This window comes from Ictidomys tridecemlineatus, chromosome 2, assembly GCF_052094955.1.
Source record: "Ictidomys tridecemlineatus isolate mIctTri1 chromosome 2, mIctTri1.hap1, whole genome shotgun sequence".
Taxonomy (NCBI): Eukaryota; Metazoa; Chordata; class Mammalia; order Rodentia; family Sciuridae; genus Ictidomys; species Ictidomys tridecemlineatus.
Window position 1 is genome coordinate 131,659,663 of NC_135478.1, and position 17,668 is coordinate 131,677,330.

The 17,668-nt window shown below is 41.3% G+C and overlaps 1 pseudogene; it reads right to left on the minus strand.

Annotated features, from left to right (window-relative positions):
• Positions 1-15,819: 15,819 nt before the first annotated feature.
• On the minus strand, positions 15,820-17,412 carry LOC101964625 (cytochrome b-c1 complex subunit 2, mitochondrial-like; annotated as a pseudogene).
• Between the last annotated feature and the right edge of the window lie 256 nt (positions 17,413-17,668).

Here is a 17,668-nt window from a genome sequence, read left to right on the forward strand (position 1 = left end):
AACATTTTAAACTTTGTCGGTCATGTAGTCTCTGTCACAATTGTTTATCTCACCCTTTATAGCTCAAAAGTAGACATTGGCAATATGTAAGCCACTAAGCATTGCTATGTTCCGATACAACTTTATTTGGGGGGACAGTGAAATTTGAATTTAATACAAATTCATTTGTCATGAAATTCATCATACTTCTCATTTTCCCCAGCTATTTTAAAGTATAAAAAACATTATTAGATCACTGATGATCAAAGACAGGTGGTAGGCAAGATTGACACAGGTATCAAAGTTCTTGGACTGTGAGACATGAATGTTCTTTGCTCCAGCAACATCTGAGCTTAAGTACATGTTCTCTGAGACAGTCTGACGCCCTGGGTGGTCACTAGGGATTCGATGCTCTGACGGGTCATAGCTATCTAAGGTCTAGGCATTGTTCTGTTGATAAGCAACTGGTCACTCTTGGCCCAGCTTTGTTTCACTCTGCACAGCCATAGCCCAGTACCCCGCAAAAACTCAAAAGAATCATGGTGGGTGCTTGGGAGCTCTTTTTATGCAGACTGCTTCTCTCTGAGATTCTGCTTTCTACTTCCAACTGCCTCAGACTCCCTCCCTCCCTTCTCCTTGCTCCAACAAGACTGCCAGGCTCCTTGGGTTTCCCAGTACCCCTATCTAGACGTTGCTCCCCAAAAGGAAGTAGGTTCATTTCAGAACTCATCTTCCCTTCTGTCAGGAGTCCCAGTGCGTTCACAGTTGTCCTAGATCTTTATGATGAGAATTTAGTCTAAGCCCTATGGGTGCGTTTTGTCTTGCTGTTATTGTTTTGCCATAAACATATGCAACATGTAATATTTCAATAGCTTTCTTCTGGTGAGTGTTTGATATTGTTTGCTTGGTGTTTATTTTGATTCATTTGGAGTTACTTTTCTTTACACATGTCTGTCTTAGGTTGCAAAACACTGGAGTTTATTTGTTTCAAACAGTTTGATGATCTCCATTTTCTAATAGAAAAACCTAATACATTTACTGTCTTGATCCCTCATATTTTGGGATTCAGTATACCATAACTTTTTGTTTGCTATGGTCTTTCCTCATTTCTTTATTCCTTCCCCCTGACAGGGGTTTATATGATTACATTTATTTCATTCATTTTCCCTCTTCATAAGTTTAGAGGTTTACTTTATAATTCTGTTAGTTCAGGGTTCCCTTAATTTTTTTAGCATACACATGCCCAAAAAGCATGAACTCAGAGATATTTTCATTTTCTCTAGTCTCACCCACCCAAATTCCACGTTCATTTTAAGTGCTTTCTTACCTATGTTTCTACGGGCTTTAATCAGGAGGACATTTTTTTGTATCAAAGTTTATTTTTCTGTTTTTTACACTGAATTTCTCCCTTCCCCTTCACATGTCTGACGGCAGAAAGAACTTAAATTCATCCAGTCTCAGGTTATCTTTCAACCTCTACTTTTTTCTCCTTGGGTTGGATTTGAGTTCTGGGAACACGTGGTGTCACACCAACAGTGTGGTGGGGAGCTAGTTCTCCTCGTGGGTCTGGCTTTTGCCAGCCCGTCCAGCTGAGTTTCTGGTGGGTTTAATCTCCAGCTCTAATACCCAAGGTCGGTGTATCAGGTACTCTGGCTCCTGTCCCCATCACCTTCAGATATGCCATGTCCTCTCCTCTCAGCCAGCATTCTGGCATTTCCATGCCAGAATGTCACTTCCCATGTCACTCCCATGCTGGAGTAGAGATGGCTCTAGAGCCACCCCCTGCTCTCTCTGAGTGGACTTGGCCTCACTGACATGTTTCCTCTCATGCTCTCTGCTCCTATTCTGCCTTGGGTATCTGTGTGGGGAGGAATCCGCACCCCATTCATTTTCCAAAGCACAAGTTCCAACCTGATCTCAGGATGCTAAACTTATCTGAGACCTCTATCTACTCTCAGGCCCAGGTCTGAAGGCATGCAGCTGAGACCTCACAGAGACTCCCCAGAGCATCAAACTGTATTCATCCCTGAGCCACCCCAGAGAAAGCCAGAGAGGGAGGTAAGGAACAGGTGTTTGGGGGCCCATGCCTGCACTGGAGGGGGCTGGGTGCTAAAGTTTACCACAAAGATGGTATCTGCAAGGGAAGCCCAGAAGCCTCTGCATGTCTCCTTAATGTTCTGACATCTGCCTGCCTGCAGCCTGTCTTTCTTAGGGCAAGGAGAGGAATGTACTGCTATGAAGGGGTTGTGGTGGACATGGCTCCAGTGAGGCCACAACAACATACGTGTCAGCACACATTGTGTGCACATGAGCACAAGTACAGAGCAGTATGCACGGGTGCACACACATCCACATTCATCCCATGACACCAGGAGCTACATAACTGCAGTGTGAAATTGTGGCTGTTTAGTCATGAATAAAGTGTAGCTTTCCAAACCACCACTGGAATTAGACCTGTCCCTGAAGTAATTTTTCTTGTGCCATAGATTGCTGAAATTGCAAATAGTCCCCAAAGATCAATTCTTTCATTCTCTCCATAGATAATGGAGTTTCTACTTATAATGAGCTTCACAACACCCCTCAACCTGGATGATTATAAAGAGCAAGATGCTGACATGCTGTCATGGTGGCTGTGTTGAAGAAGCACGTACAGAATGTGGTGCCTGAGAATATTTGCTTTCATACATTTTTAACTGTGGCTCTGGCTTGGCGGTCAGGCCGGAGAGGGGAGGCCTGAGATGGAGCACCCTGGAGCACAGCTGAACCTTTGGCAAAACATTTGTGAAACTGGCCTTCTGGTTCCTTAGAAGTCAGATCTTATGTGTGCTTTGGAATGGGGCTGCTTGGACTTCTAGCACTGGGGCCAGGGAGAGCAGAGATGGAAGGAAAGAGCTGGGGAGAGAGAGAGAGAGAGAGAGAGAGAGAGAGAGAGAGAGAGAGAGAGAGACAGAGAGACAGAGAGACAGAGAGACAGAGAGACAGAGAGACAGAGATCCAGAGAAAGAGAGATATGGAGAGAGAGACATGGACAGAGGGGAAGAGAGATGCAGAAGGAGAGAAAGATACAGAAAGAGAGACAGAGAGAAAGGAGAGAGAGAGAAAAGCTGAGAAAGTGACAGAGGCACTTTGAACTGACAAAAGCCTCGCTGCAGCCCAAGGAAGTAGATTGGAGGGACCCCCAGAGAGGCAGCCCAGCAAGAAACAGGACTGGGGACTGCATCTTCCACCAACCACTTCTCTGAGAGGCTTAGACTACAGACAAAGACAAGACCAAAATGCTACCTTCTCTCCAACCTGTTGTTTCAGATTACCTAAAGAGACCACCATTAAATTGGAAGAGGAGTGGTCTTCACAGAGACCATGAACCTATGATACCTTTTTAGGCTTAGAAACTATGTCGGGGTAGTTCTTCTATGTTCTTTGCATATAGAACAGACCAGACACAAATAAACAAGAAGCCAACTAGATTTGAGACCTTATATTTCCAAAGAAACAAAATCCTAGCCTGCAGAACAAGCTAGTGTTTGCTGTGCCCTGAGACAGCCTGTGTCCTGAGTCTGCATCTTCATGCAATGGGCTGAGTCTGGACAGATCCTGACTAGATCTGTATTAGTCAGTTTTCCATCACCATGACGGATACCTGAGATCAACAAAAGGAGGAAATGTTCATTTTGGTTCACAGTTGCAGAGGTTTCATCCATGGTCACCACATTCTCTTTCGGCTTGTGGTGAGACAGAACATCATGATGGGAGCATGTGGAACAGGAGAGCTGACTAGCTCAAGGGGGCAGGATTGCCAAAGGTGAAAGTCCCAAGGGAGGCCATCTTCTTGGCCTCCCTTGGGACTTTCTTCCAAGCTCTTCCCTGCTTGGTCCCCGGGGGAGGGTTTCAAGTGGGCTCTTCCAACCCCTTTACAAGAAAGCATGTGCCAAGCATCGATCCCATCAATTCAACCCACAGCATGTTTCACCAAAAATGTACCAGGCACTCACTCAGTAGGAGAGATGAACTGATATCTTTCTTTCCTTCCTGACTTCCTTCTTTCCTTCCTTCCCTCTCTTTCCCTCCTTATTTCCTTCTTTGCTCCCCATATCTTCTCCTCATCCTCCTTCTTATTCTTCATTTTCTCAACTGGTCTGACTACCTTGAAAGAGGCAATCTTGGACAGAGCCCTGAACAGGGAATCATATGACAGATTCCATAAAGAAACTGTATGGACCTTCTCCATCCTGATAGTCTAGGGAAACTATATACAATCCTCCTTCCTGGGAGAATGTGGGGTCAGACAACCTTAACACTAATGCCCAAATTATAGCAGCTCTAAGCCATCCCCCAACTCAGGTCCATGCCCACTCTTCAGGATCTCCCACTAAGAATCATTCACACATGACCAGGAGTCATAGGGTTCTGTTCATTGTCCTCTGTCCACAAGTCTCAAGAGGAAGTTCCATTTCCTGCTGCCCCAGAAAACAATTCTTCCAGGGCTGCACCACTGCTCTCGAAGCATGAAGCTCTTGCTATTTGGAAAATAAGAAATAAACATGCAAAATTCACAGACAGCATAACGTCTATGAAGAAAATTTCAAAGAACAGATAAAAGAGCTTTCTGGAACTAATAAGCAATTATTCTAAGGTCAAGATACAAGGTCAATATACAAAAGTGAATTACTTCCATGTAAAACCAATGAATTAAACTTTGATATTTAAAAAATACCATTTAAAATAACACAAAAAGGATATATATATATGATATATGCATACATATTATGTATGTGTGTGTGTGTGTGTATATATATATATATATAATGAATATATGGAAATGCACACAACACTGATGAAAAAAGGAAAGATCTAAATAAATAGAGAGACATTCCAAGTCATTGGCTTGGAGAACTCAATGCAGCTAAGCTGTCAATTCTTTCCAACTTGACTTGAAGTTTCAGCACAACCGCATTAAAAATCCTAGCATGCTGTGTGGTAGATATTAACAGATATTGACAAACTGATTCTAAAACTGATAAGGAAATACAAAGGATCTAGAATATCTAACAAAATACTGAAGAAGAAAGTTGGAAGACTTGCATTTCCCTATTTCAAAATTAATTTGAAGCCACAATAAGGAAGACAGTGTAGTTTGGCAATAGAATAGACTCATTGATCAATGGAACAAAGTAGCAAGAACAAATATAGATCTGCACAGATGTAGTCTATTGTCTCTGTTAAAGATGCAAAGGCAATTCAATGGCAAAAGGGTAGACTCTTCAATAAATTTTGCTAGAAAAATTGAAAGTTCAAATATGAAAAAAGGCTACACACCTCTCTCTTTACAAAAACTAACTCAAAGCATATTAGAGATCTAAATATGAAGTTTGAACTATAAGACTTATGAGGAAATTTTCATGATATTGGGTTTGATTTTAAAAACAATAGCAAAGCAAGATCAATGAAGGAAAAAATAATAATTCTGACTCTATTAAAATTAAAAGTGCTCAGTGAAATAACTGTTGAGAGGATGCAAAGAAACCATAATCTGTGGGAAAATATTTGTAAATCACATATCTGCTAAAGCACTTGTGTCCAAAATATGCAAAAAAAACTCTTCAAACTCAGCGGTGAGAAACCAAACACTGAATTAAAATTAGGCAAAAAATCTGAACAGACACCACTCCAAACATGATATACATATGGAAAATAAGCATATGAAAAGATGCTCAACATCATTCACCATTAGGCAGATGCAAATTAAAATTCCAAGAATAGAACAAAAATATTTGAAGGGCTAAAATCCAAAAACCCAACAATACCAATTGCTGGCAGAGATGTAGAACAATGGGCATACTTTAATGCAGTGAGGATGTGAAATGATACAGCCATTCTGGAACAGTGTGGCAGTTTCAGAAAATATTGAACACAGTCTTTACCAAGTGATCCAACAGTCACACTCCTAGAAATTTTCCCAATTTGAAAATGTACATTTATATTAAAAACAAAAATCTGCCCAGAAACATTTATAGCAGCTTTATCCATCATCTTCAAAACCTGGAAGCAACTAAGATGCCCTTCAATAGGTGAATGGTCAAAGTGTGATACATTCAGTATGAAATACTATTTCATAATTTCTTTTAAAAATGAGCTGGTAAAAGCTATCTGTAAACCCAAGGCCAGCATCATTCTAAATGGAGAAAAATTGAAAGCATTCCTGCTAAAAACTAAAATAAGACAAGGATGTCTTCTTTCACCACTTCTATTCAACATCATCCTTGAAACTCTAGCCAGAGCAATGAGACAAAAGAAAGAAATTAAAGGGATACAAATAGGAAAAGAAGAACTCAAACTATTACTATTTGCTGATGACATGATTCTATATCTATAAGATCCAAAAAATCTACCAGAAAACTCCTAGAACTAATAAATGAGTTCAGCAAAGTAGCAGGATATAAAAATCAATATCCATAAATCAAACACATTCCTATATATCAGCGATGAATCCACTGAAAGAGAAATTAGAAAAACTACTCCATTCACAATAGCCTCAAAAAAATATAAAATACTTAGGAATCAATCTAACAGAAGAGGTGAAAGATCTCTACAATGAAAACTACAGAACACTAAAGAAAGAAATTGAAGAAACTTCAGAAGATGGAAAGATCTCCCATGTTCCTAGATAGGCAGAATTATTATTGTCAAAATGGCCATACTACCAAAAGCATTATACATATTTAATGCAATTCCTATTAAAATTCCAATGATATTCTTCATAGAAATAGAAAAAAAGCAATTATGGAATTTATTTGGAAAAATAAGAGACCCAGAATAGACAAAGCAATCCTTAGCAAGAAAAGTGAAGCAGGAAGCATCATAATACCAGACCTTAAACTATATTACAGAGCTATATTAACAAAAACAGCATGATATTGGTGTCAAAATAGACTTGTAGACCAACATTACAGAATAGAGGACCCAGAGACAAACCCACATAAATACAGTTATCTCATACTAGACAAGGGTGCCAAAAACATTCACTGGAGAAAAGATAGTCTCTTCAACAAATGATGCTGGCAAAACTGGAGATTCATACGTAGTAAAATGAAATTAAACCTCTATTTCCCACCCTGCACAAAAATCAACTCAAAATGGATCAAAGACTTAGGCACTAGAACAGAGACCCTGTGCCTAATAGAAGAAAAAATAGGCCCAAATCTTCCCCCCCCCATTATCTGACTTCCTTAACAAGACTCCTAAAGCACAAGAAGTAAAATTAAGAATCAATAAATGGGATGAATTCAAATTAAAAAGCTTCTTCTCAATGAAGGAAACAATTAATAACGTGAAAAGAGAACCTACAAAATTGGGAGAAAATATTTGCCACATGCACCTCCAATAAAGCATTAATCTCTAGGATATATAAATAATTCAGAAAAACTTAACACCAAAAATCCAAATAACCCAGTCAATAAATGGGCTAAGGAACTGAACAAACACTTCTCAGAAGAAGAAATACGATCAATCAACAAATATATGAAAAGTGTTTCACATCTTTAGCAATTAGAGAAATGCAAATCAAAACTACTCTAAAATTTCATCTCATTCTTATCAGAATGGCAATCATCAAGAATAGAGGCAACAACAAATGTTGGTGAGGATGTGATGAAGAAGGTACAGTCATACATTGCTAGTGGGATTGCAAATTAGTGCAACCAGTATGGAAAGCAATATGGAGATTCCTCAGAAAACTTGGAATGGAATCACCATTTGACCCAGATATCCCACTCCTCAGTCTATACCCAAAGGACTTAAAATCAGCATACTACAGTAATGCAGCCACGTCAATGTTTATAGCAGCTCAATTCACAATAGCTAGATCATGGAACCAAACTAAGTGTCCATCAATAGATGAATGGATAAACAAAATCAACATTTTTGTGTATATACTCAGTAGAATATTACTGAGCTTTAAAAAAGAATGAAATTATGGCATTTGACAGTAAATGGATGGAGTTGGAGAATATGATGCTAAGTGAAGTAAGCCAATCCCATAAAACCAAAGGCTGAATGTTTTCTCTAATATGAGGATGCTAATTCACAATAAGGTGGAGGGCACTAGAGAATAATAGAGTTACCTTGGATTAGGTAGAGGGAAGTGAAGGGAGAGGATGGGAGGGGATGTGGGGAAAGGAAAGACAGCAGAATGAAACAGACATTATTACTTTATGTATATCTGTAATTGCATGACCAATATGATTCTACAACATGTACACAGAAAAATGAGAAATTATATCTCATCTATGTATGATATATCAAAGTGCATAAATGCATTCTACTGTCATGTATAACTAATTAAAACAAATAAAAAAGTTTAAATCCCTAAAAAAAAATGAGCTGGTGCCAGGTGCAGTGGCTCACACCTATAATCCCAGCAACTAGGAGAGCTGAGGCAGGAGGATTGCAAGTTCAAGGCAAGCCTCAGCAACTTAGCAAGGCCCTAAGCAACTTAACAAGACCTATCTCAAAATAAAAAGGGGCTAGGGTACAGCTCAGTAGTTAAGTGCCCCTGGGCTTAATTTCTAGTACTAAATAAATAAATAAATTGATAAGCCATGCAACGATCTAAATGAATCTCAAATAAATATTGCTAAGTGAAAAAAGCCAATCTAAAATTGTGATTTTACTATATGATTTCAATTATAAAACATTCTAGAAAAGGTAAAAAGTATAGAGATGGTGAAGAGATCTCTGACTGCCAGATCTTCAGGATGGGAGATGGGTAGAAAGGGTAGATAGTTGAAGCACAGAAGATTTTTGTTAAGGCAGTGTAACTACTCTATATGATTCTGTGTGTGTGTGTGTGTGTGTATATTTTTCAAAACAACACAAAGAGTGATCATCAATATATGCAAATTCTAAAATATCACACGGCATGAGCAAGGCTCTGGCTTTGATCCCCAGCACCATAAAAAGGAAGAGGAAGAGGAGGAGGAAGAAGAGGAGAAGGAAAAAAAAATCTCAACACAAAGATGGAGGAGGAGGGAGGAAGGAAAAGGATAAGATATCCCAGCATACAACACCAAATCTGATGAAAGAATCCAACTTTTAACAAATACATGGAAAACCTCACTGAAGCAGGTGAGATAAAAAGTTGCCCAAGTAACTCTGGAAATCAGTGGAATAAGGCTAAAAGACAGTTGTTGGTAAAGTGGTTTCCTATTGGGGTGCAGTTGCATAAGTCTGAGATATCTATAGGTGTGCACCAGAATGAACAAGTTAGTGAACATGTGGTGGGACGGTGGGAGCCAGGGTCCTTACTATATGGTCCTTACTATGACATAAAAAAGGACAGCAGGACTTCAAGCGATGGGATGAGACCCTCCAGATTATGTCCTGCTTTATTCAAAGTGTACTTGGGGCTGGGGTCCTAAACTCAATCCTCAGCACCACATACAAATAAATAAAAAGTAAAAGTATAAAAAATACAACATAATTATAAAGAAAAAAGTCTACTGATTTAAATGCAAATTTTTTAAAATATTTTTTTAGTTATAGATGGACACAGTACCTTTATTTTATTTGTTTATTTGTATATGGTGCTGAGAATGGAACCCAGGGCCTCACACGTGCAAGACAAGTGCTCTACCACTAAGCCACAACCCCAGTCCCTTAAATGTGAACCTTATACCCAAAATACTCTAAGGTGATGTCTGGAATGATGTTTGACCAAACAACTGGACACCAAGGCCCAGGCAAGTAGACACAGATAATCAACACACTATCCTTCAGAAGAGGAAGAACAAGGTGGGCAGTGCCAATGCAGGTGTGATGGGGATTCTGTGCAACCAGTGCAGAGCAAGAGACAGGGCAGCCCAAGAGGCTCCTGGCTTGGCTGGCAGGACGCAAAAGTCCAGGCTAAGTCAACCACTGGGGCTGAAGCATGATAACGAGCTGACACTCAAAAACTGTCCCCTATTTGCTCTCTGAGATTAATTAGAAGCACTGACATCAGAAGAGTCCGGCGCTGGCATTTGAAAATGAATCAATTTCCCAAGGAAGTGCTGTGTAGAGAGCTTACCCGTGACCAGAGAAGCAGCTGTTCCCGCTAAAAGAACATAGGCTCTGTCACCAGACAAGCACAGTCAGCAGGGGTTGCTCACTGCAGCCCAGAGCAAGGCATGAGCAGCTGCAATAATTTATCCAATCATTGATGTGCTAGGTTTTCTTTAAATGCAGAGAGACATGGGGCTTAGTGGGTCAAAGCAAATGAATAAGAAGCAGAAGGGGTCCCCCCACCCGGCCCACTTAACTTCAGAGATATTGGAAGATGGTGCAGGTGGTGTTCATTCTGGCCTCAGCCTTGCCGCATGACCTCAGAGAAAACACGCTGAGCCTCAATTTTCTCCATAAAATGTACTTGCAGTGAGTTTCATTAAAGACTTCAAAGTCTGGAAGTCATGGTTTAGAAATCCATTTGATGCTTTCAGCTCCAGTTCAGAAACTTCTATGGAGTCACCCAGTCTGTCTTGTTCCTATTTTTATGCAACAAACACACACTTTCTTTTTTTTTTTTACCTATCTGTGTATCTTTATTTGTATTTTGTGTTCTTTCTAAAGATTAACCTTTTAAAAAGACCTTAAAATGATGGTATCAAATGCCAAAAATGTGTGGGAGCAAAACCAAAACAAAACCAAAGCTACAGAAAACCATTAGATTCTTTTTACAAAACCGGAGTTATTGATATATACCAAAGCAAATAAGAAGACAGACTTAATTATGGTTCCTTGAATGTGATGTTATTGATATACTTGCAGAAAACAAAGAAATAGATGTAAAGGGATGAGATTACAATATTTAAACCTTTGCAATTTAGCATTTATATTGAAATGGTGAGATGAAGATACACAGATCAAGGAAATAACTTGGTTACACAGGCAAGAGCAGAGGCATTATATAAGGTGAGGAGGCACAGGTTTCTGTTTCACCTCTCCCACCAACCAACTGTGTAACTTTGGAAAAGTTACTTCATTTCTCCACACCTCCTTTTTCTCCTATATAGATGGCACTAAACCCACTTCAAAGAATGTTCATCATCTGCTCAGCATCCCCTTCTGGGTAACCACTCCTCTCCCATCGAGTCCTGGTCGGGCTAACAGTCTGTGGTCCTCCTCTAAGGATTTTCAAAATAGAGCTAGTGGGAATACCACCTCTTGTTTTACCACCTCTTGGTGGTGGTAAAACACACACTTTCTTTAAGGTTTAAGGAAAGACTGGCCTTTAAGATGATAGGGACTATTCTTATAGCTCATGTTCAAGACTCACTGTTTAAAAATCCCCAGGATATGGAGGCTATTCGTGTTGGCATTACTGTCTGCCCGGAGTATAAAACATTCAGAGGGGTGGTCAAGGTCATTCTTGCCATGGCCTCAGTTCTGGAGAGAGTAGTGGTTTCAGAAGGCATGGGGATGGCCCTGCAGAGGTCATGGTGACAATGCCAAAGCTGCTCTGGATTGTGCAGCGCTCACAGCCCATAGAGAAGGGTCTCAATGACACTTGTGCACTGACGGATCAGTGTGGCTGGAGCCAATCTCAAACCACAGCCAGGGCAATGGTCAGTCCCAGGCCTGTCTACAATATAGAAACAATTTAACTGTTTGTCTCTGGTCAGGTAGCTGGAAAGTAGAGGCATTAGTTTCTGACACCAGAAGTGGAGCTCAGAACCCTCCAATCCCAACCACCAGGGTCGCCTCCCTGAAAAGGGGCATCTACCCAACTAAGAAACCCCTGATTGCTTTTTCTCTTTGGTAGTTTTAATGTAGTGATGCCTCAAAGTTTCTTGGGAAAGAAAAGAGTCAATTCTATCAGAAATTAGGTTCTGCATGTAATTATGAATGTCCAGTAAAATCTCTGTCTGTATAGCAACAATTTTAGACCCAGACTTGTTTTAGGAATGAATGAGGGCACCAAAGAGATCATATTAAATCATAGGGCCTGTATACAACCCAGACAGTAAAAGCAGAAGCAGAAGCCAAAGAAGGAACAACAGCAAAGGTGAGGACCTAGGAGCTCAAAATATTTACCCTCTTCCAAGATTCCCAATAGCCAAAGAGAAAAAAAGAAATGTGATCAGTGAAATAATTAAGTTTCTATAAAACCATCACCAACTTCTCAGGAGGATCCTGGCCTCTCCTTGTCCTAGAACCGAGTCTACTCAAGGTGTCTTCCTTAGCAGACCTCATCCACTCCCACCCACAAGTTGACAAGCCCCTAGCACCTGGGGTATGTTTCATCACTCCATTAGGGGAGTACCCTGCCTGAGGGTTCACTGTGTGTTCCCAGCACCAGAGATAATGCATGGCCCAGAGAGACTCAGCCCTCAGTCACCGAATGAATAAATGAATGAATGGCCTGGTTTCATTAGCAGGATGTTCATTGACAGGGAACCCTGTATCCATCCACAAAATAAACTGCTCTTAGACTCTGGAGACAAGATCTGTATACATCAAAGGCAGTTGATGATCAGAAATGAAGGGAGGGATAACAACCACACGGGAGCTTCAAAGAAGCACACAGGTCACCTCCTACAGTGGGACAAGGCTGACCTGGGGACCTGGGGGCTGTGCTGAGCCTGGACCTTAGGCAGAGGGAGGAGAGACAGAATTCAGGGAGAAAGATTCCTCAACAAAAAAGGTCCAAAAATGGTCACTAAGGAGTGTTGGGGTTGGCTGTCCATCATACAAAGAAAGATGTTGTAACAGGGCACACCTATAATTCCAGCTAATAGGTAGGCTGAGGCAAGAGGATTATAAATTCAAGGCCACCCTGGGAAAATTGACAAATCCCTGTCTCAGTGGTAGAGTGTTTCCCCACCATGCACAAGGCCCTGGTTTCAATCCCCAGCACTGCAGAAAAGAAAGGAAGGAAGGGAGGAAGGGAGGGAAAGAGGGAGGGAGGAAGGGAGAAAGGGAGGGAGGGAGGAAGGGAGGGAGGAAGGGAGGGAGGGAGGAAGATGCTGTTGTGATGACAGAACCAGAAGGTGGGAGGGCACACCTGAGCTCTCAAGAAGTAGACCCTTTCCCCAGGCCTCCCCTGTTTGTACAGAGCCCTCTTAGGACGGCACGTTCAATGAACACCAGTTTCTTCTGTAAAATAAGTATGCAAAGTCGCAAGGGTTCGTGGACCAATATTGAGATAAGGCAGGTCCAGGGGCATCAGGCAGTTAGGGGCCAGGGTGCAGAGGGGTCAGGGAACACTGCAGTGTTGCACACATTTCTGAACAGCACCTTCAAAGAACAGAGGGAGTACAAATACCTGGGACCAGTTCCAAGAAGGAAAACAAAGATGCTGACTGGATCATGGGAGAATGTGGGAGGAGATGAGCCCAAAAGAAAAAAAAAATCCCCTAAGGGATGGGCAACGAGGTAGATCAGGCAACACATCTATTCCAAACCTCTGAGGAAGTGAAAAGCAATTTGTATGGTGCATCCCAAAGGGCAGAAGCTGCAAGGAGGAGATTGAAGGAAGAGATAAACATTTTTTTTAAAAAACAGCCAGAACTGCCCAGATATAAGAAAGCTTGATCCACAGAGGAATTCATTCACTCAATTCAATTCATCACTCATATGTTTAATAACTATTTATTAGCCATATTTCAGGCACTGGAAAGAGAGTAGTGGGCAACATGAAGGTCATCTCTACTTTCACAGATTTTGTTTTATTTTAGTGCTGGGGTTTGAACCCAGGGCCTCACACACACTAAGCATGCACTGCACTACTGAGCTACACCCCTAGCCTCACAGGGTTTAATTACTAAGGGATGGTGGACCTTTTATAAATAGTGAAGTGTCCCCAGAGGTGGTCTTCTGTGGACATTTCAAGCTGGCAAGTGTTAGGTAATTTGGGACAGAGCTCTTCAGAGAGTGGATATCTCAGTCAAATCCACATGAAGTCATAAGATTTTTTAATAATTTACTTTGCCTACTTTAGTCTTAACTATGAATCTCAAATTGAAATGTTCTGAAATTGCCTCTTGAAAGATCTTCAATCTGAAAATGTAAAGGTAGAAAAAAACAATTTCCTTTGCTTGGGTCTACACTGGTCTTTGGGGACTCAAGTCTGACTTACATGCTAATGGAAGTTAATTGGACCAGGAGCCAGAGTCCCTGTGCACAAGGCCCCAGACTCTATTTGGGAAAATGATCCTGAACCAAATCAATTTCAAGATCTCCCAAAAGACATGGACAGTTGGTCCAGATCTCAGAAAGTCCTGCCCACTGGAGCCCACATATCCCTTCCCATCTTCTTGGGCAGACATCCCCAAATTCCCCAGTGATGGATCCAAGTCAAAGAAATGGCCATGAACCACACCTGCTTGGCTTCCAAGATGGAAAACCACAGTCAGGCAAGGAAGAGTTACTTCTAGGTTTATCATCAGGCTTCGATTTCCCTAAAATCTTTTCCAAATTCTCTCTTTCTTCTTGTTTTTTTTTTAAGTTCAGGGCCTAAATTCTTTCTCCTCTTCAGTTAACCCAATACCTGCTAATCTCCTACTCGAAGGAAGCCATGAGCCAGATTCTGAAAACCCAGAGGTTAAGTTGCTACAAGATAGAGATATTAGAATTCTCCTGGTATGCAGGGCTGGGGATATAGCTCCATTGGTAGACTGCTTGCTTCGCATGCAGAAGGCTATGGGTCTAATGCCCAGCACCACACACACACACACAAAAAAAAGAATACTTCTGGTATGTTCACTTATGACTCCCCATGTTTCAGGAGATACAATGGGGGACCTCAGTCTGTAAGATCCAAATGGAGCTCTCCATCCTGGCAGCAGAGGCAGAAAGGGGAAAACCATAAAAACCCAGCTCTCCATGTACAACCTCAAGAATGGAATCCTAACTAGAATAAGTTATACTCTATATATACATAATATGTCAAAATACACTCTACTGTCATGTATATCTAAGAAGAAGAAAAAAATTTAAAGCCAGGTCTGTCTTTTGACAAGGGGATAGTCCTTCTTTTCCTATTTTGCCAGATACTCATGAGAGTTTAATGCAGAGATCTTTGTGGAGGGGACTTTTGGGTGGGTAGCAGATATGAAGAAGGTGACTCTGCTAGGCTGTGGGAAAGTTTGTTGTGCCCAATGGCTCCCTTACTGTCCCTGGGTCTCCAGAGTCTGGGAGATAAATCTCGTTGTTAGTCTGAACAACTGCTGATGGCCCTTCCCCATTCTTGGTCCGTCTCACTATCCACCCCCAGGGAGAAGGGTTCCATCCTACTGTCCAGATCCAGGCATTGACAAGGCCATGGCAGATTCTTCTGTGTCCTTATTGTGGTTTGGATGTCCCACAAAGGCCCATGGTCTAAAGGCTTGGTCTCCAGCCTGTGGTACTGTATTGGGAGATGGTGGAAGCTTTAGGAAGTGGAGCCTAGTGGGAGGGAATTAGGTCCCTGGGGCTATGCTTTTGAAAGAGATATTGAGACCACAGTCCTTTTATTCTCCCTCTTTGCTTCCTGGCTACTATGAGGTAAGCAGACTCCTCTACACACACTACTGCCACAATGTACTGTTCTGCTACACTCTGAAATAATGTGGGCAATGACCATGGACTGAAACAATAAGCCAAAATAAACCTTTTCTCCTTTAAGTTCTTAATTTTTTTTTAACATTTAAGCAGAATGTCTTATTGACTCTAGATCACCTGGGAATAATTACCTGCATTTATTTTTTATGATATTTTATCTCATTGAGAAAAAAAAGATAAATTATTACAGACTTTTGACTTTCATGTGTTTGCTGCTCTGGGCTAAGAAAACGTTCTGTTCTCTCCCCAGAAATATTTGTTTCAGTGTTACAATTCATCAACAAAAGGTGTATGGACCACATTTCCTCTTGCTGACACCTACTTCTAGCCAGAAACCAACTTCTTTGTAGCATTTATGATATCAGCATCAGCCACTGAGTCAGTTTGCTGAAGGAGGGTGGAGGGTGGCATATAAGAACCAGCAACTAGGCCAGGTGCAGTGGGGTATGCCTGTAATCCCAGTGGCTCAGGAGGCTAAGGCAGGAGGATCATGAATTCAAAACCAGCCTCAGCAATTTAGCAAATCCCTAAGCAACTTGGTAAGACTCTGAGTCTCTAAATAAAATATTAAATAGGGATGGGGATGTGGCTCAGTGATAAAGCACCTCTGTGTTCAATCCCTGGTAACAAAATGAGAGAGAGAGAGAGAGAGAGAGAGAGAGAGAGAGAGAGAGAGAGAGAGAGAGAGAGAGAACACCTGGGATCTAACATCATCCAGGAAATCTAATGTCCACTGACATTAGGTATCCAGCTTCCAGCTTCTTCTAAGAAGTCTGGCCATCTTCATTGGCAAGGTTTCCTTGAGCAATTGTTTTTACTTGATAACATCTCCAGCAGCTGCAGCCTTGGAGATTGTGTAAATTCCAAAGTGTCCAGAATCCAAGTAACCGGCATTAAAAGCAGAAACATCAAATGACTGGTGATTTCCTTTGGCAATAGCCTGGTACAGGATGGTAGTGACATTGCTGCCCCTCTTGACGTGTGGTCCAGCATCCCAAGGACATGCTGAAGAACAGTGAATGCATGTGCTGCACTTCCTATGGCAGACTTTCTGCTACAACTACAGAATGGACAAGACTTGTCTACATTCTGTTCTCAAATTTCACCTCCACAATATTTGGCCTTTGCACCAAATAAATCAAGCCCACCCCTTACATTGAGAAACTTTCAGCAACTTGCTTTAAAACAGGATGACTCACCAAGTCCAATCAAAGTCATTCTTGTGCTTGTAAAATAGCTCTGAATGAAGTAATGTAGCTCTTCTGATGTCCTTTTTCCAATCCTATAGTCAGGACAATACAAGGAATTACCCAAGGCCTTCTGGTAAGCCATGGCATGGAAATTTTCACTGTGAAAAACTTGTAAATTCTGAAAAGCCACATTTTTGTCAATCCTTAGCTGAGACTGAAGGACAGCCACTTCCCCAACCTGCTTCTTTGGTGACATTGAGCAGGAACTCCATTAGAATATCGACAGCATCCCACAGGTACCCCTCAGTGTCAGCCATATTTTCCCTTGTTGTTCCCACACTTAATTTAGCACCAACTGCTTCAATTCTACAGGTTATCTTGAAAGATAAAACTCCTTTTGTAGTTAAACTGGATGCAAGATGCATCAAATGACAGGTTCCTAAATTGCTGGAGTCCTCACATCTGCTGCTTGCTTTCATAAACAACCAATTCTTGATGCAGAAGCATAGTTTTCCGGAGAAGCAATCATCAAACCATTGAGTACTGTGGAAAGTTCAAGGTCCTGAGGATGTAGAGGAACTCTTGCAGGGGCCGGTTGTGCCTTTAACTTCAGGGCAACTTTGAGAGAATAAAATCTCAAGAGGGACCCAGCTCTGATTAGTAGCTTCATGGTTCAAGAGTGCATGGACCCACAGTCACTGCCAGCTTAAAGGAAAACAAGATGGTCTCCTCTTAGTTTGTTAACTTAGGTATTTTGTCACAGTGATAGAAAGCTACATTTCTATCCTCCTGGTGTAAAAGTTTGGATTTTATAGGTGGTTGGAGCTCTGTTTTTTCATTATCTTCACATCTTCTGCTCCTTCATCTTATATTCTAGAGGGAGAAATCAGATCATGTCACTGAGTGGCCTCAGACACTCTGCTAAG